General features: G+C 45.2%; 1 pseudogene; it reads right to left on the reverse strand.

Moving 5' to 3' along the window:
• Positions 1-12,969, reverse strand: part of LOC135206647 (cyclin-dependent kinase 12-like) — a 193,077-nt pseudogene extending 180,108 nt beyond the window's left edge.
• Positions 12,970-26,239: the final 13,270 nt, after the last annotated feature.

A 26,239-nucleotide genomic window follows, 5' to 3' on the forward strand; every position in this document is an offset into this window, starting at 1 on the left:
GCCTTCCTGGAGTCCATCCAGTCATGGATCCTCTTGAATGCTCTCTTTGTAGAGAGCTAAGTGGCCATCTTAACGAAGCCAGGTGCCTTCCTCGTCTTCGATGAGGCCAACTGTGGAGGCGGAGAGCGAGGAACCGGGGCCTGAAACTTGTCAGTAAAATGACAATTTGTCGAAAATTGCATTTTTCCTAACTATACAAACCTGAGGTCCTTTAACAATAGGAAGGTAACTAGCGGCAGCTGGGACGGTCGTAAGCTTCGAACAAGGGGAGAACGGTAGTTAACTGCTTGTCCGGTCGTGCGCGCGCCGCGCGCCCGGGCGGTGAAGAATCACTTTTGCTTTAGGCCCATGCAAAAAGTTGCAGAGTGAGGGGTGGTATGAGGTGGGACTATATGTAAAGGACCTCAGGTTTGTATAGTTAGGAAAAATGCAATTTTCGACAAATTGTCATTTGTTCCGATACGTAATACAAACCCTCGGTCCTTTAACAATAGGAAGACTCACTTCTTGGTGGGTGGAATCTGAGTCTTTTTGGTGAACAGACTGGTGTTCGTCCAACCTTGGAATGCCTCCCTGGTCGTAAGAGCAAGGGAGGGATCCAAACCTCTGTCCGATTGATCAGGGTGTGCACCGCAGGATCAATGGTCAGACCTCTGAGCCAAGTACTAAGAGAGAGGCAAGCGTATCTCTTCGTACCAGCATTGCAAGAACTTGTTCCTGTACAGGAGCCAACATAAAGTTATGGGTTTGTCTCAAGTAGGCATCCACTCCTTCCCCTTGTTGGAGGGAGTGGAGGATATTTGCTTCTATCCCTAACTAAAGGGATAGATTGGGGCTCGGTTGAGTAGCTTACCTGCATCGGATTCCTTTCCAGCATGGTGACGACCGTGACCCTCTGCCCACAGGTAGAGAGAGAGAAAGATGGAGAAGAGAAGCCAGTCGCACTCTCATTCAACCATTCATTCCTACAGTCACACCAGGAATCGATGCTGTTCTGCCTGCTCGGGTGCTGGGTAAGCTTACACAACGTGTTGAGCAGCCACCACAGGTCCCAAGGAAAAAGTATCCAAGGACTTGTGGGCAATATCCCGAAGGTAGAAGGACGTGAAGGTAGTCTGGTTGGCCCAGACACCTGCCTTCAGGACCTGCGCCACGGAGAAGTTCTTGCGGAACGCCAAAGAGGGTCCAATACCTCTGACTTCGTGGGCTCTCGGTCGGAGCGTACGGATGTCGTCACTACCATCAGCCTCGTACGCTCTCCTGATCACCTCACGCAGCCAGAAAGAAAGCGTGTTCTTGGATACTCTTTCTTGGTAACCCCAGTGCTAACGAAGAGGCGTCGACACTCAAGCCTGAGGTGTCGAGTTCTCTTCAGATAGCGCCGTAGCGCCCTCACAGGACAAAGCAGCATCTCATCCGTATCGTTGTCGGTGAAATCCATTAGGGAGGGGATTGTGAAAGACTCGAACCTGTCGTCAGGGATCGACGGATTCTGAGTCTTAGCTACGAAATTCGGGACGAAATCGAGCGTCACAGATCCCCAGCCCCTGGAATGTTTAACATTGAAGGACAGACCATGAAGTTCCCCTACTCTCTTCGCCGATGCCAGGGCCAGCAAGAAGAGGGTCTTGAGGGTCAGATCCCTGTCTGACGACTCTCGGAGTGGCTCGAATGGTCTTCGAGTCAAACTCCTAAGGACGAGAGTCACATCCCACTCAGGTGGCCTGAGCTCCCTGGGGGTGGGCAAGACCTTTCGAAGCTCCTCATTAGCAAGGAGATCTCGAACGAGTTCGAGATGTCCAGTCCCCTCAGTTTTAGGACGAGTGCCAGTGCAGCTCTATATCCTTTAACTGTGGGTACTGAGAGGAGCTTCTCTCGGCGAAGAAATACGAGGAAATCCGCTACCTGCTGAAGAGTGGCTCTGAGAGGAGATAGACCCCGTCTACGACACCAACCACAGAAGACGGCCCACTTCCCCTGGTACACAGCTGCAGAGGACTGTCTGACGTGTCCAGCCATCTCTGTTGCTGCGCTGCGAGAAAAGCCTCTCGTTCGCAAGAGATGGTGGATAACAGCCAGCCGTGAAGTTGTAGGGACTGGACTGCTCGGTGGTACCGCTCTACGTGTGGCTGGGCTAGAAGGTTGTGCCAGTGGGGCATCTCTCTCGGTTCTTCTGCAAGAAGAGCCAGCAGGTCCGGATACCAAACGGCTTGAGGTCGTTTGGGAGCCACCAGGATCATCCTGAGATTGGGAGTGACCAGCGCTCGGCTGATCACTTTCCGAATCAGACAAAAGGGAGGAAAGGCGTAGACGAAGAGGTTGTCCCAGGGGTGTTGAAGAGCGTCCTCTGCAGCTGCCCATGGGTCCGGCACGGCTGAGCAAAAAACTTGAAGTTTTTTGTTGTGCCGGGTGGCGAACAGGTCTATGACTGGACGCCCCCACAGGTTGAAGAGCCTTTCCGCCACTTCTGGGTGTAGGGACCACTCGGTCCCTATTACCTGATCCCGACGGCTGAGCTTGTCTGCTACTACATTCCTCTTGCCTGGAATGTAGCGTGCTGACAGCTCTATCGAGTGAGCCGTGGCCCACTCGTGCACCTGCACAGTCAACTGGTGTAGCGGAAGAGACACTAGGCCCCCCTGCTTGTTGACGTATGCCACTACCGTGGTGTTGTCGCACATCAACACCACTAAGTGTCCCATCAAGCGGTCTTGGAACTCTTGGAGAGCGTAAAACGCCGCCTTGAGTTCCAGGACATTGATGTGAAGGTGCTTGTCGTGATGGTCCCACACACCTGCAGCCAGCAACTCCTCCAGGTGTGCGCCCCATCCCTCGGTCGATGCGTCTGAGAACAGCAGCATCTCCGGGGGGGGAGTGCGTAGGGGCACTCCTCTTAAGAGGTTCCTGTCGTCGAGCCACCAGGCTAGGTCCTGCCTCACCTTCTCCGTGATGGCCACGGGGAAGTAAGGTGGATCCTTTACCTGTGACCAACTCTCCCTTAGTCTCCACTGGAGAGACCGCAGGTGAAGACGTCCGTGAGGAACTAACTTCTCGAGTGACGACAGGTGGCCGATCACGACTTGCCATTGCTGAGCTGCCTGTTCCTGCCGAGACAGGAACCGGCCGGCTGCCTCCCTGAATTTGCTGATCCTCAAGTCTGTGGGGCGGACTTGAGCTGCTACCGTATCGATCAGCATACCCAGGTACTTCATCTTCTGCTTGGGTTCGAGATCGGACTTCTCGTAGTTTATCACGATCCCCAGATCGCGACAAAACTTTAGAAGTCGATCCCTGTCCTGCAGCAACTGCGAGCGGGAGCTCGCCAGGACCAGCCAATCGTCGAGATACCTCAGAAGACGTATCCTGTGCGAATGGGCCCAAGCAGACACCAGCGTGAACACTCTCGTGAACACCTGTGGGGCGGTTGAGAGACCGAAGCAAAGTGCCCTGAATTGGTACACCGTCCCGTCGAAGATGAAGCGGAGGTACTTTCTGGAGGACTGATGGATGGGTATTTGGAAATACGCATCCTTCAGGTCCACTGAAAGCATGAAGTCGTTCTCCCTGATGGAGTCCAGCACGGAACGTGCCGTCTCCATCTTGAACCGAGTCTGGCGAACAAATCGGTTCAGGGGAGAGAGATCTATCACCGGGCGCCAGCCCCCCAATGCCTTTTCCACTAAGAAAAGGCGGCTGTAAAAGCCCGGTGACCGATCCACTACGACTTCTACAGCTCGTTTGGTCAGCATGGTCTTGATATCCTGCCGAAGAGCGTCGTCCTTTGAGGATCCCAGAACATATGTCTGCAGATGGACCGGGTTGGAGGTGAGGGGTGGCCGAGATTCGAAGGGTAGTAGATATCCCTCCCGAAGGACGTCTACTATCCAGGTCTCGGCACCGTAGCGCTGCCAAGTTGCCCAATGGCTCGCCAGGCACCCCCCCAACTTCCGGCAGCTGGTGAGGGGGAACGCCGTCCCTAGCGTTTCCCACCTCGCTTCGACTTCTTCCCAGCACCTCCTCGGGGAAAGGAGGGCTGGGAGGAGGGCTGGTTACGGCCTCCTTTACCAGAAGTTGAAGCAGGAAGAGTCTTTCCTCGGGGCTTCGATGGAGCAGCCGTCTTAGCAGCCGAGGAAGCGCTAGCTAAACTCTTAGGCTTAGCCGCAGATGTACGAGGTTGCCCAGAAACCTTCGTAACTGCCTGGTGAACCAGACGGTCACTGTCATCAGTGCGCCGTCTTTCCACCGCAGCGTCCACCATCTCTCCAGGAAAGAGAGCGGAGGAACTCTTCATTGGTCCGTTACGTAGTCCATTTACCGCTTCACGCCCGGCCCCCTTGGCTACTCGTGTAAGGACAGCGTCCCTACGACGGAGAACCAAGTTGGCCCACAGGTTTGCCGTCTGATGGGCGAGGTAGGAGGATCGGCCCTACCATTCCAGACTGGCACAGTCTCCTGAAGTCGGGGTCGTCTTCGAGGGCAGCGCCCCCGGCGTCGGCCGCGACCTTGGATACTGTGAGGGACCACAGATCCAACCAAGAGACTGCCTGGAAAGCTGCCATAGCGGTAGCTTCCAGGCCCAGTGCCTCCTGCTGCGAGAACCACAGGTTCTCCGACAGGAGCTGCTGCAGGGACACACCTGGAGTTAGCCTAGCTAGCTCCGGGTTAACCTGTTTGGGCGGTATTGGATCTACTGATGGCACGTAGAACTTCCGCTGTCGCTGCAGAGGAGGAGGAAAGTAGCTTGGAAGACCGTCCTGACTTAAGTGAGTCCTCTCGTCCTGAGACGAAATTCTCCACCTGGTCAAGGACTGAGTCTGCAAGCTCCGATCGCGGCAGTCCCACCGTCAATTTGGGTTCCCTCTCTGGGCCCCGGGCCCCCCCCCCCAAAATGACTCGAGCCGGGACGTGGGCTCAGATGGTGGTAGCGGCGATCCTTCCCCCAGGTCGTTGTGCTGACGAATCAGCGCAATAACCTGGGCAAAGTTCCTCTGGATCTCAGGAGTCACAGCGTCCTGAGGAGTAGACCGTCCAGTCCCTCCAACAGGAGCAGCTCTCGAGACCCTCCTCCTTCAGAAGGAGGAACAGCAACAGACCCCTGACGGTCGCCTCCAACCACTTGCGCGTACGATCTGGCTGGTCCTAAAACCATGCCTGGTTCGTGCGGCGTCGTGGCGGGATCGTGAGCGGCGCACCTCTCACGATCACTCCTAGGTACCTCGCTCTTCCCGGTGTAGCCCGAGGAAGTTGAAGGTATAGGAGAGACAGACCTGACGCTCCCCCCCCACCCCCCCCGTTCGCTGGCAGGACCAGCGTACGTGGGGGGCTGTAGCCGATCACCAACCCGCGGTGGGGATCGTACTGCAGGCCTGGTCGTGCCGCTCACCTGTGGCGAGCGGCTCGACTGAGCACGTCGACCCCGATCTCGTGCGTCAGACGAGCTGCTGCTGGCCACCGTCTCCGTCCGGTCCCTGTGGGAGCGGCGGTCAGGTGATCTGCAGAGCTCGCTTTCGCGGTGAGACCGGTGAGCGTCCTCACGGCACGTCAAACCGCTGGTACCAGCCGAAGCTGGTGCCGTTGGTCGAGGGGACCTCTTCTCAGCCTCAACCCGTGGCCGGTCAGAGACCGTCACGTCAACCCGAGGTACCGGCTGGTCGCTACGAGAGCGGCCGCTGGCCTGGCGAGCGTCACTTGCGCGACTCTCGACAGTCTTCTGCTCCGTGCCTCTGTCGTGACGGTGAGCAAGCTCAGGCGTCTTGACGTTGGCTGCACGGTCGCCCGAAGGAGACCGTACACTCGGACCTTCTCGCGAGCGAGAAGTCGAGCCGGTACCTGACTTAGCAGCAGTGCTACTAAGACCAGGCGCGGATGTACCGGCAGTGGCCAGCACATCCTTGGTCCCCGTCTTCTTCTTCTTCTCAGAAGAGGAGACGGGCCCCGTTCCCGAGGGAACAGGAGGACCAGCAGAAGCACCCCCCGTCACGCCAGAGCGAGACGGGCCCTTCGAAGGTCCCGTAGGAGCCTTCTTAGGGGGGGAGGAGGCAGCCTTCTTCTTCTTCGGCTTGGAAGCCTTAGAAGTCGAAGGGGAAGAGGCGGCAACAGACGACGAAGAAGACGATGAAGACGACGACGACATCTTCCTCTTCTTCTTCCTCTTCTTCGTCAGCTCTCTCAGGACGGACGTCAGGTCTTCCATCCACGGAAAAGTCGGGCCAATTGCCGAAGCAACACGCCCCGACTGATCCTGTCCGGAAAGACCTGAGACCGGTGCAGCACCTCCATGACGAGACGCGACGTGGGCAGGGGCAGGCACGGCAGGAGCGGCAGGAACATCAGCAGCAGGACCAGCATCAGGACCAGCACCAGCAGGACCAGCACCAGCAGGACAAAGCAGCAGCAGGACCAGCACAATAGGACCAGCACAGCAGGACCAGCACCAGCATCAACATTAGAGTCCCGCACCGCGCGCTTCGTAGGAGCGGCGCGAGGGGCTGGGCCAGCAACACTCGCTGCAGGTACGGCAGGTACGGCAGCATAGTCCGGCGTCACAGGCCTCTCCATCTCGGCCAAACTCATCATTGGGACGGGCGGTAGATCCAGGGGCGAACTTTTGGGGCAGCGAAAGTCGGGCGTCGGCAGCACATAAAACCCAGGTGGCGGCGGCACGCCCCTCTTAGGTACGGCAGCGATCGGCATTTGAATTGACGCCGTTGGAGTCACTGACGCAATGTGTTGTGTATACACCACATGAGGAGGGGCGGCGTACGCTGGTGTTGACACAGTATTGGTCGTTGTTATAACCACACCATGAGTTACCACTGCCGACCCCGCTAGCCGTTGAATCAAGCCCGGGATACTGGGGGCGCCCTGCAGTCCCAACGACGCCCACACCTGTCCAAGGTCGTCACTCACAGAAGGCACACCTGAGGGAGGAACAGTCGGGTCAGTTAGAGGGGCGGGCACCCTCACGCCTGGGGGAGGACGAACCCCACCCAGAGCGGACGGAAGACCCCGAATACAATTGCACATCCGGGTATCGGGCACCCTCCTCCACACTCGACGGATCGAGTGAGGAGAAGGACTCCGAAACCCCCCCCCGCAGGGGAAGGCGCAAATCGTGGGGGCTGAGCTGGAGGCAGGAAGGATGACGAGGTATCTGTCACCAAAGGAGTCGCTGGAGAGCTTTCCGACGACTCCTTGGTCGACCTACGCCTCTTCCTACCCTCGTACAGCACCCACTGCGCCTCGGACCTCCAATTTTACACAGACATTACATGGTTCGGAATTCGGGAGCACTCTCGCCCCGACACCGAAAACATAACTCATGAGGATCAATATCTGGGTAAGAGCGGAATCCGCCGCATTTACGCCCCTCCAGCCCGGGACACACTCTACGGGCAGCTGGTGGGCGCGGCGAAAGCTCTTCTTGATCCATGATTAATTAATCTTCACTCAATGAAAAAATGAAAACAGAGTACTTACAATTTCATTCAAGACCACAAACAAACCAGTCAGAAGAAATTGTAACATCCAAAGCACACGACGAAAATAGCGGGCAGAGCGATGACGAACACGTCCTGTCACACCACGGCCGAAAGCAAAAGTGATTCTTCACCGCCCGGGCGCGCGGCGCGCGCACGACCGGACAAGCAGTTAACTACCGTTCTCCCCTTGTTCGAAGCTTACGACCGTCCCAGCTGCCGCTAGTTACCTTCCTATTGTTAAAGGACCGAGGGTTTGTATTACGTATCGGAACAACAAGTCTTTCAGGAGGCGGGTTAACGTCTTATAATCCGAAGAAGATGACGCCGTAGGCTCTTCATCATCAGCAGGACGAGTCACTCGAAGACTCCTTCCTCTAGGGGAATAGCAGAAGGGTCCTTAACAGACCGTGAAGTAATCAAGCCCTGAGGTCCCGTTCGTAAAAGGGGGCCTCTATCTGAAGGAGGGTTCGAAGAAGAAATTCGGGTATGTTTCACCGCCAATTCCGAAGCTTTAAGTTCCTGTAAAGGAACGTCCTGCGGAGCGTCCTTGCAGGAATCCTTCCGAATGTCTTGACTTGTAGGGCGTCCATTGTTCTGAAGAGCGTCTTGGCAAGTGCTCTGCCAAGCGTCATGATGTGTAGGACGTCGAGCGTCTTCAAAAGCATCCTCACGAGCGTCCTGGCGAGCGTCTCGATGTGTAGGACGTCGAGCATCTAGATGTGCAGGATGTCGAGCGTCTTGAAAAGCGTCCTCACGAGGGGCTTGTCGAGCTTTTTGGTGCATCGAACGCCGAGCGTTCTGAAAAGCGTCCTCCCGAGAGCCTTGTCAAGCGTCCTGATGCATAGAACGTTGAGCGTCTTGAAAGGCGTAAGAGTCTTGCCAAGTGTATTGGTGCATAGAACGCCGACTGTTATGAACAGCATCTTCGCGAGGGTCTTGCCGAGTGTCCTGATGCATAGTACATCATGCGTCCCGAAAGGCGTCTTTACGAGGGTCTTGTCGAGTGTCTTGATGTTTAGAACCCTCTTGAGGCGCGTCCCAAAAAGGAGAGAGACCCACGTCAAGAGAAGCGTCTTGGAAAGCTTCCTGACGTGACATGTAAGACACAAAAGAGTCCACCTGATCAACTTGAGAGGCGTCTTGCAAGTCTCACGTCGCTCCTGAAGTGCGCGAGTGTCATACTCAGATGTACGGTGATCGTCGTCAGTACGAGTCTTCTGGACGTTCCCGACCTCCAGACAAAGGCGACGGCCGCCTGTGCGACATCTTGCGCCTCTGTCACGTTCATCGATACTCCTAGAAGCTCTCTCAAAAGAAACGCTTGCGCGTTCTCGAATGAGTAGAGGGGATCTAGAAGGCAACGAAGCTGGGGAGGTCGACGAACGAGGAGAAGAAGGAGACTGCCTGGTTCTCTTGACAGGCAGCCATAGATCCTTCCTACGACGACGGGGTTCTGCCTCTCTCTTTGCGAAGTACGAAGCCAACTGTTGTTGCATTGGTACAAGGATCTCCCTAGAAGGAGAAGATCCATGGCCAGGAGCGAGGGGACGCCTTCTCCTTTTTCTCAGGAGCAAATTTAGAGCGATCGGAGCACTCAAAAGCGTCCTCTTCCGATGATGTCCTGGTCCTCTTCTGAGGGGGAATGTCCTCGAAGCATTCAGGAGACGACTGAAACGTAGGTCGAGAAGGAGGACGTGAAGTGTCCTCTTCTCTAAAACCTCTCTTAAGAGGGCGGCAAAGATGACAGCCGCCTGTGTGACATCTTGCGTCTTTGCCACTCTCATCATGAGAGGCCCTCCAAGAGCTCCAACCCCGGTGAGGGGAGGACGCCTCAGAGGACGAGAAACACTCTTTAAGGATTCGTGCACGTGCATGATCCTTGGCAGCCTGGGAAGCGTCAACAGGTTCTGCCGAAGGGACGCCAGACCAGTGGATAGTCCCCGTAACCCTCCTTCGGCTTTCGACTTCCCCACTCCCTATGTCCTGGGAGTCCGACAGAGGTCTAGACCTAGAGGCGTTATGGGAACGATCTGACGCCCCCTCCACAACACTAGGGGCACCAACACTATCACTACACTTCAATACATTGGATTGGAGCGCGAGCACTTTCGACTCCAGGGCACGAATAGACTCCATAATCGTCGAAAGGGCATTTCCTTCTGTAGACACCACCTCATTGCCCGAAGGCAATACTACGGGGTTAGGTGTAACAAAATCTACAGGGGGGGTTAGCAGGAGACAAATTACTACCCTGACTTCTATTAATTGAAGCACTCCTGGAGGAAGACCTCCTGATTCTATCACGCTCAAGCTTGCGTATATAAGAATCATACGTCTTCCACTCAAGATCAGTCAAATTCTCACACTCCTTACATCTATCATTCAACAAACAAACATGCCCCCTACACCTCGTGCATACCAAGTGAGGGTCTACCGAAGCTATCGGTAGCCTCACCTTACACTCTTGTACACTACACACCCTGAAACTAGTAGAACTAGATCCAGACATCTTATTTCAAGAACAGTCGAAGCCAAAATCAAAATCAAACCACGATAGCGTATGCCTAGCCACAAATCCAAGTCAATAAACCAAAAGACAATCAGGATACTGAGGCGGCAATGAAGTTTTCCAAATCCTAAGACGGAGGTAGTGGAAACAGGTGTTTACTGTACTGGCGAGAGAAAATCTGAATAGAAAATGGGAATGGTTCCTAATACCCGCCTCCCAGCGGCGGGAATGGGTACTAACCACCTGGCCAACCACTGCGTGTGCCGGGAGTTTTGAAATTCTGTCAGACTTCGGAGAATACAGCTATATATATATCTGACAGGTAAGTTTCATGAACAAAATAAGACTTAAAAATAGTTCACGACGGCAAAGGATGACAACTCGTTACCTAATAAATTTACTGCAGCAAACCCGTACACATCTATTAAATCCATTATCCAATACTCAGAGGGTAGTCATCTACATTTACATTATCATCAATAACCCTGTATCCCAGTTTGATTAAAAGCAGATCAAAGGCAAATTTGGTAAAATTGCAGACTATTATCACCTGCCATAATTATCTGTTTACACGTACAAGCAGAATGGGCACCAATTTTAGTAGCAACCCCTCTAGAATGAATGTCAAAAGCATAAACAAAACACAGTATGTAAATATAAATAAAATACATACATAAAAATACACAAGAGTAAAAATCTCGAATAAAGACTATCAGGAAACAAGCCACGGTGGTAGTCTGAAATATAACCGCATATTTCAAGAGGCATGTATCGTAACCTAACTTTTCCTAAACCTAACTTATCCTAAACTACTTTGGTGGAAGTAGTTTTGCATTATCTAAATTTGTGCAGTCAAGGTACAATGATGATGAAATACCTCTTCGCAAATACGAAAAGCTTATCCATCAACTGTAAGAATACCAAACATCACTGCCTGAAAATGGGGGCCACAGAAAGTTGAGACTTACTTCTACCCTTCCCCACTTAATTGGGTAAAAAACCGCATGGTACAGGGGTGGACCATGTACGATCAATGTGTACAACTTAAAAAAAAGTACATTATAACGCGTCCTGACATCGGAGATGGTATGCGACCCTATAGGACGACTGACGGAGGTTTTCCCCCTAATTCTTTCTCTTCGTCTACCGGAGTTTGTCCTTTGCTTCTTGTTGGTGAGAAACGGAGCTAAAGACCTCTATTCCGGTGTCAGGACGCGTTATAATGTACTTTTCTTGGGGTTGTACACATTGATCGTACATGGTTCACCCTTGTACCATGCGGTTTTTTACCCTATATTTGTATGAAAATTTTTCAATTTTGAAATTACAGGTATATATTTATATAAACTACATAATATACACTACCATACGTATAATATAAACGTTTGCATCAAGAAAGTCACATCACAAGATATATTTGTCAAAGGTACATCTAAAGGAAGCGTTTTTCAGACAGGTACCTACTGTAACATATAATATATGATTTAGGTCATAAGCCGCTCACTTGGAATTACGAGGTCATTCAGCGCTGAAAGGGAAACGATCCGTAAAAATGACTGAAAGACGTAAAAGGAGGAAAACTTTGCAGTGGCACTATAAAAGTGTTTATGAGGGGGTGAAAAGTGGAAAGTCAGATGGAAGAATAAGAATATGAAAGGAAGAGGTGCAGGAAACGACCGAAAGGGGCTGCAGCGAAGTGACAAAGGGATGCTGCAAAGAATCTTCAAGTAATCGGCCTTCCTACAGTGTAATGCACCAAGTGCACTGTCAGCACTATATACCCCTCCAATGCAGTATGTAACCTATAGGTATAATCCTTACCTGCGACATTAAGGATAAGTACACGGACAAGTACATACGAAAATAAAGATAAGGTTAAGATTCATAACATAAAAAATCAACGCCACTTCGCTCTTCACCGGAAACAAGTTGTGCAAAACTTGTTAGCCTGAGGAAAAATAAACAAACACATAGGCCTGACCTACATAGGAAAATCATAGCCTACGTCTGGGTAGGCCTGACGACGAACACATAGGCTGCATAAAATGTTAAACTTGGCCTGTGTAGGCCTGACCTATGAAATCTTCTAGACCCTCACATTCAAGTCACCACTTAAATTTAAGTAAATGATTGAAAATGAGCAAGACTACATTAAGCTACGCCTACCTACAACAGTGGCTACCTCGCCTACATACAGACTTAGCCTAGAATACAGTAGACGAAAGTCATGCAGAGAAAAATTGATGGAAGTCATAGAAAATCACTTGGAAATTAATTAAATAAAGGCTAGCACGAGATCCCAGGGTTTACCTCCTTCACTAAGAGAAATACTACACAGCCTAGGAGCAGCCATTAAGAAAAAAAAAAAACTACGTCTGAACAAATGTCGAACACTCGACCTGAAAACACCACGCTTTGGAAACACAACCTAAAATGTAAACAAACGCTTCGACATTTTCTTACGGACGAAGCAAAGGACAAACTCCGGGAGGCGAAGAGAGAGAATTAGGGGAAAAAACCTCCGTCAGTCGTCCTATAGGGTCGCATACCACCGAATACGTCACTCCGTCAAAAGGCGGTTTTACGGCGTCGCTGCGTCGCAGAGGCGTCGAAAATCATCGGAAACTGGATTTCCAGATTTTCTTAACGGGCGGGAATGGAAACGGGCGGCATGACTTACCTCAAAACGAAAATAATTTGTGGTTTGTGTTTGCCAATGGCGACGGCGATAACCGACAGGACGTCGTCGGCGGGTCTCTCCCCTTCTACTTCTTTGGCGTTATCTTCCCTTATTGCGGGACTTACTGGCTCTTTTACATTATCAGCGTTATCTTTAATGTTTAATTGTGATCCTCTACTATGTTACAATGACGGATTAAGAATACAACATAACAAAAATGAGCGATAATAAAGTTAATAATTCTTGACAATATTCCGTAGAAATCCACAACTGCTAATGTGACGTCACAACCAGCTGAGAGTCGCAAAACACAGGGAGTGGGGAAGGCGCCATATTCAATTTCCAATGGCACATTTGAGTCAACTTTTCGCTTTCCTGTGGCGATTGAATAACTTCGTGGCTTTCAGTTTCTTAATTTGTGAATACACTGAGGTTTATACTGTAATTTAGGTCTATCCACATACCTCATCCAATTAATTTACTATGTGTTTATTGTATATTTAGTATGAAAACGCATATGTCGCAATACAACTTGTATTACTAATGATGCACTTTAATGAACAACCAGTGGCGTTTCTGTTTTATGATCAAAACTTTATTCCATCTATAAATTTCCCTTTTTGAAAGTAAATAAAACACACGTCTTCCTTCGACAAATGTAGTTACATGCCAAAACATAAGCGCGTATATGCTTGAGTACATGTCTCCACGCGTTCATAAAACATGCATGTTTACAAACACTTGTAATTCACAGGTAAAAAAATTATGAAATTACAAAAGGGGTAGTAAAGCCCAGCCATAAGAGACTGCTATGGAGATCAGGGGACACAAAGAAAGGTGTTAGTGCGTGGGGCTTTACTCCGCAACCTGATAAATTATGATGAAAGCAGAAGTAGTAGAGAAAGCGAGTGCCATTATGAGGAGCACAACTCCTTTGATTTCAGTTTATCAGTTTTATAGAATTCGTTGAAAAATTCAGGACTGTTTTCTAACGTGAAATGTTGGTATTTTTCTTTTAGCATAGTCATTCTCTCTCAACGGTGGTTAGGCTGGTCGAGATGATAATATACAAGAACGCGCACAAAAGTGATAACAGCAGTTGGGGAAACAGAAAACGTTGAAGTTAGTGTTGGATTACACTAGGGGTCAGCTTTAACCCCATTTTTGTTTGTTATGGTCATGGATGTGTTGAGTGAAGCGATCAGGAATGAAGAGCTGTGGGAATTGTACGCCAATGATCTGGTGATTACTGCTGAAAGAGGAGGCCCTACAGAGAAGGGTTGGAGATTGGCAGGAATCTTTAGAGGGGGGTGGCTTAAAGGTGAATGTAAATAACACAGAGGTTTTGCTGAGCAGTAGGGAAGATAGAGACAGAACAGTAATACAAGAAAGAAGAGGCTCGATCATAAAACAGACAGAAAAGTTTAAATACTTAGGATCTACTTTAAGCCAAGAGGGAGGATGCGAGGCTTAAGTTGACCGTAAGATAAAAGCTGCAAGGGGGGAAGTGGAGAGAGGTACCTGGAGTGGTTTGTGATAAGAAAATGCCAATCAAGCTAAAAGTTAAGATATATAACACAATGATAAGACCAGTGTTAATGTATAGAGCAGAAACTTGGGCTCTAAGAAGAAAAGAGGACGTAAAGCTTGAGAGAACAGAGATGCGAATTCTGAGGTTGGATTATGGAACTATCGCTGCTTGAGAGATTGAAAAAATAATGAAAAAATAAGAAGGGCAGGCTCAGTAAAGATTACAGATGTGATAAGAGAGTCACGATTGAGATGGTATGGGCATGTGTTGAGGATGGATGACGAGGAGGGAGTGAAGAGGGCTTGGGAGGAACCGGCTAGGTATTCACTCTCGGATTTACCTGTCAATCCACCCACAACCGTTCGACGGAGGAGCGTCCGCACGTAAAGGATAGAGCTGTCAGTTGGACAGTCAACGAGAGGTCATTGCCCTCATTTCTCGCCTAGCCTTTGTCGTGGCAACAACTATATGGCAGCAATGGAAACTCTGCTGGGTGATAAAGATTTGGAGCTACATAGACTATAGTAGATTCGTATCAGCCGAGCATTTGATGTCAGCCCAGTCCCTTACGACGCTCCCGATTGGCTGTTGATGCCAATCAGGAGCACCTCAGGAGAGATGGAACATACATCCTGCCTACGTGAACTCACGAGAGAGACTGAGAGTTTCCAGCCCTGTGATTGGCTTATCAACAGCCAATCAGGAGCGTCGTACGGGACTGGCCTAGACGTCAAATGCACGGTTGATGTGAATCTACTATAGCTGCTGCTGCAGCAATTCACTTCAAAATAGGAAAGAAGCAAAAAGGTGTAACAGGGTGTGGTCTAAATATTGCCTATTAAAGAGTAATATCTATTCGCATGCAATATTAATGAATAAGGTTGAATTACACCTAGGGGTTGGTTCAGTTATATATATGAAGCCTAGGCCTATACCAAACTGTATTTATCACATGAAAATATTTTTAATTTATTATAACATGATTTGGACTCAAAACGGTCTACGAATAGCGCTGTAGAGTCTAATAATAATATTTTATTCATATTCTAGTACGAGAGGTGGGAATTAATCCTTCCCAGGCGAAATCCAGCGATGAACTGTCATAAAATCGTTGGTTACCCGTCCATAGGTGTGATCACCTGTCAGTTGGTTGAAAGAACTTTAGGCCGGCCACACACGTGCAGTTTTAACTGACAGTTATAATTGTTCAGTTATAACTGACAGTTAAAACTGCACGTGTGTGGGTATCTCAGTTGCTCATTTCGTCAGTTCAACAAAACTGTACAGTTAAACTGAGACAAATGCAATGTTCCATATTTTTAACTGAAAGGAGTAACTGAAATGAGCGTGTGTGGGGGGATTCGTAACTGTACAGTTCTCAACTTCTCATTTCTACAGGTGGTAGCGGTGAGTGCAGTTTGTTGAGATAGCACGTAAACAAGGCGAAAGCAACTTTTGGTACACTGTTTCAGTCATGCGCAAATAATTGAGAAAATCAATTGGTTCTTCACTTAATTCCTTTAATAATTTAATAACAGAACATTGATTGCGCCTCAGTAACCACTTTTTGCACCACTGTTTACGCTTTTTAGTTTTAGTTTTTCTATTTGTTTGTAGCATTACAAAGAATACACCGAGAGCGGCAAGATCGTACTTCTCGGAATCCATGGTAAAAACTGAGGGATTGAACTGTGTTTGTGTGTGCATTTCATTTCTAACTGACGTCAGTTTAAACTGTGTCAGTTATAACTGGACAGTCATAATTGTCAGTTAAAACTGCACGTGTATGGCCGGCTTTAGGTAATGCCATCAGTTCATCAGTTCTGGTGAGTGGACTGACTCCGCCCACAAACTGTCTTCCACAAGTACATTTTAACGTCAGTTTTAATGAGATGACAGGGAGACTGACAGGTAAACCTGTAGAGGAAGAAGATCAAGAGGGAGACAGAGAATTAGATGGAGAGATAAAGTGAGGGGAGATATGGAGAGTGGAGAGAAGAGGTTTGGTGGAGGTTGATGCCTTTGGCCAAGTATTCAAGCACAGGTTTACCTGTCAGTCTCCCTCTCAGTTCATCGAAACTGACGTTAAAACGGTGTGGACGACAGTTTGTGGGCGGAGTCAGTCCACTCACCAGAACTGATGGAATTACCCCAAGGTCTAAAAGAACTTTGGAATTACCCAAAGTTCTTTCGACCGACTGACAGGTGATCATACATACGTGTGGACGGGTAACCAAAGATTTTATGACAGTTCACCGCTGGATTTCGCCTGGGAAGGATCTCAGCCACTCCGACCAGAATATGAATAAACTATGTGTAAAGGCCTAAGTAATGTCATTGTTAGACCTTGCAGCACTATTTATAGACCGTTGTAAGTCCTAATCATATAATAAACAAAAACTATTTCCATGTGATAAATACAATTTGGTATAGGCCTAGGCCAGTGTCCTACCTTTTTATGAAAAATGTTACTTGTGAAATCAGGCTTCAAAAATAACTGAACCAACCCCTAGATCTCATTTAAATTTATTCATTAATATTGTATGAGAATAGACTTCTCACTTTAATAGGCAATATTTACACCATACTCTGTTACACCTTTTTGCTTTTTCCTATTTCTAATTGAACTGCCGCAGCAGCAGCTGGTCTATGTAGCTCCACCACCCTATCACCCAGGGAAGTTTCTCGAACGGTCGTGGGTGGACTGACAGGTAAACCTGTGCATGAATACAGATGGCAGTGGAGAAGGCGCGTCGGGCAACCAACCCCTTAATGTAGGGATAACGGTGGGAAAGAAGATTCTCTCTCGACGTTGGATCCTTCAACTACTCTCCTGGACATGAAGAGCTGTGTACTTACAAGCAGTGTCATGAGTATCGCAGTCCTCCGTAGACTTAATATCCCTAGAATCCGCATCTTTTCTTCTTGCATTTTCTTTTCGTGCGTAATTTTTGCGACAGGAGATGTGATATTGAGTTTCCCTTGACGCCAAATCAACGCCTCCCTCGAATTTCAATCCGGATACCTCGGTCTTGTTATTCTTCTGCTTCATTCTTCATTGGTTCCCCAGCTGGTTTTGTCACACATTTAACATGTTTCTCTATCCAAAGTATTCTATATACCTTTTCTCTATCTTTCTTTGCTTCGTAATTCGATATTGGCCGCATAACATACATTCATCTGAAGGGAAAAGAACATTTTCACCACAATGAAGAAAGGCCCCAAGTTTCTTCGATGAACTTGGCTCACCATCACCTGCGGAACATGTGCTTCTTGGCCAGTCTCGGTGTATTTTTAGAGTTTTTATGGCACCGTCGATGATATCCATGCATATCAGATGAGAATTAATTAGTCACTTGAGCACAAATAGGAGGTAACTTTTCACTCAAAGAATTTAAGGACCGTTGCAGTTCCACTGTCGCTTTTATTTGTCTGAAACTGATCTCAGATCGCGGCCTAACAACCATACCTGACTTGTTTTGATCGTCATGACCAATGCAAGTCAAACCAACCGAACCCTCCTGCGGTGCTTTCTCTGCCTTGGTTGGTGCCAGCTTCAATGGCTTCTCGTCACTTTTACGTCTTTCCTCAGACATTATGACTTATAGTTGGCCAATCATATCTTGCTCTTGCATCTTGCAAATGAAAGATGTTATGCTAGTTTATTCACAATTAAATATATAACAAATCCAAACAATTTTTAATAAAACACAACATCAGATTCTACATAAAACCTGTTAATCTACAATAAGAAAGACAATTTTTTTTACCCTGTATAATAAGGTGATAATCGGTAAAAACAGAGGATAATTTTTCGCAGACAACTAAAATCCATTCGTTAATAACACAAGGATTATGAAAATTATCATCCCATAAAATTCCCAAGGGGGTGATGGGGGGACTATTGGTGGCCCACGGTCTAATTTGATTTAGTTTCCGCACCGTATTTAATTTCTTATTTAAACAAACTGTCGCTGTTTTAAACATGCAACATTTCTTAAAACCAGATTTAAAGTGTAATGTTTTCTTTTGCTGGTATCTCTGAAAATCATGCGAGTTGCAGTTGCGGATTCCGTAGCATTAGGGAGATTACTGATTAAACATCAGGGTTGCCGTTTGCCGTTTTGAGGAATTGTGTCTATTAGTGTGGCTTTCTGGTGACATCTGGCAACCCTCCGTGGCTTTTCCGACCACAGGCCACGGCACTGAAGAAAAAAAAATTTCACTTTGCCTTTTTATGTTTTATTACGAAAATAAAGCCATAAAACATATCCTGCTTATTTATACAAATGAATTTTATTGAAATCCTTTATTTTTCTTCGTCAAAAATACTTTATATTAAGCTAATGACGTTAATTTTCTAAAATCACGGAAAATCATTCTACATAAGAAAATACGCATTCTAACCATTAAATCATAAATACAGTAAAAAAAATCAGATGAACTGCATACGGTAACACTGATAAAACCCAATGTTGTGAAGAAAAAACATCACTGCGTTAAACTCCGCATGTATTTTCACTCTGGCAGTCAAAAGCAACAGAGTTCAGGTGGCAGACAAGCAGAATCTGCAGTTATATAGCTTGGAGATTACAAAAATCTGTATCAGCAAAAATCCCCAGGGGGTGTGGGGAAGGTTTCGGTACCTACACCGTTGACTTCATGAAAAAAGTAAAATAGATTTGACATTTCGTAGAGATGCATTTTATGCTCTGTACTACACGCATCGCGTTTTTCCCATGACATCCTGAACTGCCTCCTTACCTTGATCAAATGTTTTATCATTAAATCGGATCTTGATTGGTTAAAAAATTACTTTTGAAGCTATATGGGTCGCAAAACAAATTTAAAAATATATCATTGGATGAAAACACTCGTGCTAAACGCTAATAACCTATGATTACTGAACCATAGGAACTTGATAGTACTACACTGCATTTCCTTGAAGCTTCGGGGTTTAGACCTACAAGGAAAAGAAAGATGGAAATTGAGCACAATATCAGAAACAGAGATCGAAAAGGTGGAACGAATAAACTTTCCAAGGGTGAGACCTGTCGTAGCCTTGCAAAGCAGTTCACTGATATTTTACAATAGGCCTATTAACGGGGTGTCTACAATGAAACTGCATTAAATACAAAAACTATTACGCTCACCAAGAGCCACAATAAAGATCTTAAAATTTAATTGGTAGATGTAAAAGCACCAATTAGAACAGACGAGCAAGTGTAAAAACACTAAATCACAACAGATAGTACTACCTCAACTTTGGAATAATAAACTAAACGGTTTGGTTACTCCAGGAAAACGGTTCTTTCGCGTCAAAATCTAGGAAATTCATTGCTTAAAAAAGAAAAAAAGAAAAAAACTGACATTAATGCTTTTCGAGGAATATATCGAATTAGACTTGAAACTTAATTGAACAAACATTTGGTTCACGTTGATGAAGTGGATAACTGACACTTTTCGAAAACACTGTGCGCTGTCAGTCTCGCATCCGTCAGTTACTGCAGACCTCTCAAGGTTGATGATCATTCGTGACACCAGCGCCAGAGTTAAATGATTCCGAAGATTAAAGCTCTTTAAGAAAGTGGGCTTGTCAATTACATTAAGATTCCTTAAATATTGTAGCAATTAGAGATACAGTAATGGAAAAGTAAGAGATTTGAATCTCGGCTAAATAAAAAAAAAGAAGAAAGAGAGAGAGAGAGAGAAAATTGTTACTTGAGATAACGGACGATTCCCAAACATTATAAAAACGGCGTCTCTTCTAATGTTGTGGGCAGTCTGTACCTGAGTATCAGGAAATTTGAATTTTGGTGGAAAATTTGAAAGGCATAGGCCTAATGTTACTTTAAAAATTCATCGTTTCAAAAAAACAAACCCTAAAAGACACCCCTCCAGAATACGAGCTTTTAGAATAAAACTTTGTATCGTGACTTCATCTTTTACAGTTATTGCTCTACAGATATGTTGGGTCTTTCGCCCACCTACCCACCCACTACCACATCCCATGGATGCCAAAAATCGTTATTTAGATCTCCGGAATGGCTTAACGGATTTCGATGAAATTTGGCAAGATTAGAGGCCTTAGTAGGAAGCCTCTAAAGACAGTTTCATACCAGTCGGTTGAATATTTCCAGAGTTATAAGGGGCCAAAGTCTGGGTTTTTATGTGGTACTCCTGATGGCTGGACTTTACTAACCGCCAACTACCGTGGCGGTTGATTATATTTATGTTGATCACGGTGATGTTTATCTGTTCCTAATACTGGACTGTTTACCAATCGCTCAGGCTGGGTGAGGCTGGTCATTTCAAGCACTTTATTTTGTAAAAAAAAAAAAAAAAAAAAAAAAAAAAAAAAATTGGTTCCGTTCTGTAAGTATATTTATCTAGACTGAATACTGGCCTGATTAACTGACTGCCTGATTAAAATTAATAAAAAATTAATAGAATACTATAGAACATTTCGAAGATTTAGTAACACTAGAAAGTTGTGAATCTGTGACTTGACAATATGTCGACCAATAACGAGTTCATTTTGGGTCCCAAAGTCTGTAAGTGAAAGGACTGGTGTATACCAGCAGCTGTCAAAGTCGAAATTTTATATTGTGTGATTGAAGTTTGAAGTATATTTTTGTTGAGCCAGATCACTGACCTTGCAGCTAAAGGGGGCATATATGGAAATCAGACGTACCAGTAAAAAGGTTTAGATAATCAAATAACTTCAGTCAGTTCAGCATAATTCGAAAAATTTTCTTAAATTTTATATAAAAAAACATGGCTGGCAAGGCCTGGGAAACACACTTGAGTTCCTCATGTACTACAGTATGAAATCAGAAACTTCGGATCTGATGTGACAGATGCCAGAGGCGTGAAACTGTTTCAGCTCTTGAACATATAAATTAACCTATTCTAAAGAGGGATTTTTCTATATACGAACTTTATCAAGATGATCTCAAAAGCTTATTCTTGTATCCTCAAGAACTAAGACTAAGGAATCGCGAAGCATTACTGTTCCACAACATTGTCTTTGTCCTATAGACGGAACTTGAAAGAGTGACCCAGGGTGCCTTTTGCTATGATATATTACTTTTTTTCTTTTCTTTTTTAAGTGTTCCAGCAACCCACGCCTGCGTGAGAGGCTATACTGCTTTAAGATATATAGATGAAGAGTGGATAGCCCTACAGAAGAAGTAGAGGGGAACTTTGCTTTCCTGGTGTATGTTCAGAGGTTGAAAGTGTTCGCAGGAGGAGAAAGCAGAAATGCAATGAGAGTAAGTGACGTTACAGAGGGTAAACGAAAAGTAAGAAGATGGAGTAATGGACCTTGATATAATAAAGATGGAGGAACAAATGGCTGAGTTTGATTCGCATATTTAGAAGTATATACATTTGGGTAGTGCTTAATTCTTTTTCTGTATGTCCACATCTCTCTCCCTTCGAGCTCTCTCACTACATATATCAAATCCAAAGAGTTACGGGTAAATAAAGTAAGTCGCTGAACATAATCAATGTGCACTAATGCTGACTCACGCACACTTACTTGTAATGGTGTTTACATTACCTCATGTTACCAGCACTAGGCTAAATTTTTGTCGGGTTGCCAAGCTCATAGTGACTCCTTGTGGTGCTGTATGTTTGTGTGTGTATACGCACACACACACACACACACTTACAAAAAAACATTCATTAATCTTTCCTTTGAAACTGAACTTGTAGATTGTATTGTATAATGATTAAAGTATTTATTGAATTCGATTATTTCTAAATACCTGCTATTTCAATGACATATTGTCATTGAAATAGTTTTCAAGGGGGGGGGGGGTGGGTGGCGGTTGGCGGGTGAGGTGAAGGCAAATGGTAAGAGGGGAGTCTGCTGTTGAGATGAGCTGTCGGACGAGGAATGTGGAGAAGCTCAGTAGTATAATAAGCCTCGTGCCGGTGGAGGCAGGGCTCAGAATGTTTCGAGATGGTTTGTTCATGTGGAAAGAATGGAAGATGATAAGATGATGATGAAAAGAATATAATCCCAAAGTGTTAGAAGAGGGAAAGAGATGTAGGCCTAGAGAGGGCTGGGTAGGTAGTGGAAAGATGTCTTAAAAGTAAGTGTGAGGAATTAGGGTGAATGCCACAGTACTGTCGATGAGCCCTCTGCGTAGGTGTATGAATGTTTCAGGAGTTAATTCATAATTCAGCAATATATATATATATATATATATATATATAATATATATATATATATATATATATATATATATATATATATGGGTGTATATATATATATATATATATATATATATATATATATATATATTATATATATATATATTGCTGAATTATGAATTAACTCCTGAAACATTCATACATCTACGCAGAGGGCTCATCGACAGTACAGTGGCATTCACCCTAATTCCTCACACTTACTTTTAAGACATCTTTCCACTACCTACCCAGCCCTCTCTAGACCTACATCTCTTTCCCTCTTCTAACACTTTGGGATTATATTCTTTTCATCATCATCTTATCATCTTCCATTCTTTCCACATGAACAAACCATCTCGAAACATTCTGAGCCCTGCCTCCACCGGCACGAGGCTTATTATACTACTGAGCTTCTCCACATTCCTCGTCCGTCAGCTCATCTCAACAGCAGACTCCCCTATTACCATTTGCCTTCACCTCACCCCCCCTTGAAAACTATTTCAATGACCTATATCCATTCCATTCCAAACAGGTATTTAGAAATAATCGTATTCAATAAATACTTTAATCATTATACAATAAAATCTACAAGTTCAGTTTTAAAGACAAGGTTAATGAATGTTTTTTTTTTTTTTCAACAACAAAAGATGCAGATGTAGGTCTATTGTCAATGGGAGAAGTCTTGAAGAATTCTTGAATGTAGGGGAATATGGGAGGGGTTAGGTATGCTTAAACGAGAGAAAGGTTTTAAACACACACGCACACATGTATGTCTGTATATAGGTATCGTTATTCAAGTTCAAAAGAGAGAAAGAATGTCACTAAATTTATATAATTAAAATGACCTAAATTTATCTGTTAAACCAGGATTAAGAAAACCTTGAAAGAATAATTTCTCACACTTTTTTATGTAACGAAAATCATTCATCGATTAACATCGAAGCAAAGAACAGAACTTAAAGGTGACCGTAAGAATGCACCACAGAATTGAGCTTAGACCGACGTAACAACTAACATTTATTTGATGAGCGCCCCCATGTTTTGGAATCCGCTTATATGCATCAACACTCCACGCATAGCCGTGTTTTGTTTGCATCCGCATTCCAGTGGATTTCTGCTTACTCTCATTTCGACAAGCTTCCTATTTTGAATACAATCTCGCTTCGTGATTTTTATTTCCCTCTTCGTGGTATGCGTTTAGGAGAGTAAGGATTTGATAGGTAACAGCTGGTAGAACGCAAGTCCTCATACTTCGATCTCCCGATGAATGTTTGACGTATTAAGAGTTAGACGTACAAAAAACGCACGATTCCTATGGCATTTACACATACAGAAGTACTTTCTAAAGTACAAATTAATCTGAAAAATGCCCCTGGTACCTACAAATGGAGACGAATTGACAATGGATTGTCACGGTGAAATAGGCCTAGAGCCCTGCTGTCGATTAGGCAGACTCCAGAGAGTCACATCAGCTCTCTGATCCCCTTCTTAATGTAAGGAGCAAAAGTGCGAACGACAGAATAGTCAAGGTCATAGGATGTACCATTAGCTGTGTAGCCTCCCCCATCATGCCATGAGAACGTATAAACATTGGGAAAATGCACGCTGAAGTTTCATGGGAAATTGGCGTTTTGTTACCTGAGAGAACGAAAAACAAGGCGTGATCCAACCTCCAGCTTACTTGGGAGTCGGGACGTGTGCAAGATTTTCTCTTATGCAAAAGCTGGAAACATTATATTCCAAACTTTTAATGTAAATCAAAATGTGCTAAAATCAACGGTCAAATAGAGCCTTGTTTCACCAATGAAAATTAAAATAAATACGCTATATTATTTTATAAATAATTTTTCGGTATTGTTTAACATGCACTTTATTCATTTTTACATTTTCATTCTAATAAAGAAATCATAAATATCCTATCGTAAAATTCCTGTATCTTTAACTTGATGCAAAACACCTTTTTCCAACCTTTGTAGGCTCTTCCGTAGGTCTTTCTCAACAGCCACCCCCCCCCCCACACCCAACAAGAACACCACCACCACCACCACCAACAACAAAGTAGTTTGTATGCTTAGTGCTTACTTACCAAGTAAGCGAAAACAAGCTCGTGAAAGATTCAGAAGATTAGTCAAGGGACTGAAAAGTAACAAAAATGAGATCGAGTATTACATAATATTAATGAACTGTTTTTTATGTGATTTGGTTTACAGTGTTTATACTAAAATTGAATACCTAGTGAGGGAAGATTTTGTCGAAAAAAACAGTACACTCAATGAAAAAGATAATAAAATATAAATTATTGTTCATAAAACAGTTGTTGAAGAGTACATTATGGTTAGTGATAGACTGAAAAAAAAAAACCTGAATTCGGCATTGGAGAAAAGTACGTAAACATCAAGAAAACGCGAAAGCTTATGCAAAACAGAGTTTGATGACGCAGTGTGTGTAAGAGGTGAGATAATTTCTGATGAGCAGTCTGTGTAGGTGTATGAAGCAGCCAATGTTAGGGAAGTTTTCTACCCAGGGGGCTCATCAGCGGTCCAACAGTTTAAGTGTGGATGTGACAGTCACACTCCTTGTGTGAGCATTTGGGGGGACGACTCTCTCACTCACACCCTTCCTTGAATTCTCTAGTACGAGGGTGATCTGCTTGGTACATGTTACCACAGGCTTTCATTTTATCTCGGGTCTTTTCTTCGCTAGTGATATTTGAACCCCAGCACTTAGCTTTTTCACTGTAAAATATAATAAAAATAAAAACAACTATTTCTCAGTGGCGTGTTAGATTTACGCTGGTTTTTAGTCTATGAAAATGTGGAGTGATTCGGTTCTCTCTCTCTCTCTCTCTCTCTCTCTCTCTCTCTCTCTGCCCACCAAATCCCCGGCTCGATAAATCAATTAACAGAGGTTACAGCTTACGAAGCCTGAGCCACCATGGCTAAGTTAATAACAGTCCAGCATTAAGTCTTTTGGGCTTCATTTTATTTATTATTATTTTATCTCGTCGGTTTGTACGTTGCAAGAATTTCTTCTTTCAAAAAAAAAAATAATAATAAATAAATAAATATGTAATTTGGAGAAGGAGCTTGTAGAAATGTCGCAGTTTGCTACGTAATGTCATATTTATCATAATTAACGAAAACAGGTCATGTGGCCTAAGATGGCCGCTAAAACTTAAGACTTTCGCCTCTAGTACGACACTGTTTCGAAATGGAAGTTGTTGCCGTATCATGTGAAAGGAAAATCGAAATTTAAAAGAAAGTAGAGTCTAGCTATTATTTTGGGAGAAATATTGCCACTCGGTAAGGGGTGTTAGGTGTCATTCAGCGTAAAATGAATTACTCATGATTTGTCATTTCTTATGGACAACAGACAGTAGTTCGGCGTCTAGAGAAAGATAAAATTAGAAAATATTCGTCCAGAATGTCATATAAACTGGAGGTGTTGTACCGTAACGTTATAGTTAAAAGTTGAGACAGAGGAGCTATAATCATCCACATTGAAATGTTGCTAATTTGAGAACAGAAATGCATGAGAGAATGTCCGGGTGATATATAACCGATGAATGATTTCACAACAAAGGAGCAAGGTTACTCGTCGGGTTACCTCCTCGAGGCCCAACTGTTTACTCATGACAGTCATCTAACAATCAGATCAACGATTCAATTGTCCCTAGAGAGAGAGAGAGAGAGAGAGAGAGAGAGAGAGGAGAGAGAGAGAGAGATTATTCCTTGACTGGCAATTAATAGGAATTAATGCTCCGTCAACTCCTAATTTTTATTTCAAGATGCTGCTTGTTCGAGTTGACCTAAGGCTTTTAGAACATTCAACATTTC

This window comes from Macrobrachium nipponense, chromosome 31 (assembly GCF_015104395.2).
Source record: "Macrobrachium nipponense isolate FS-2020 chromosome 31, ASM1510439v2, whole genome shotgun sequence".
Taxonomy (NCBI): domain Eukaryota; kingdom Metazoa; phylum Arthropoda; class Malacostraca; order Decapoda; family Palaemonidae; genus Macrobrachium; species Macrobrachium nipponense.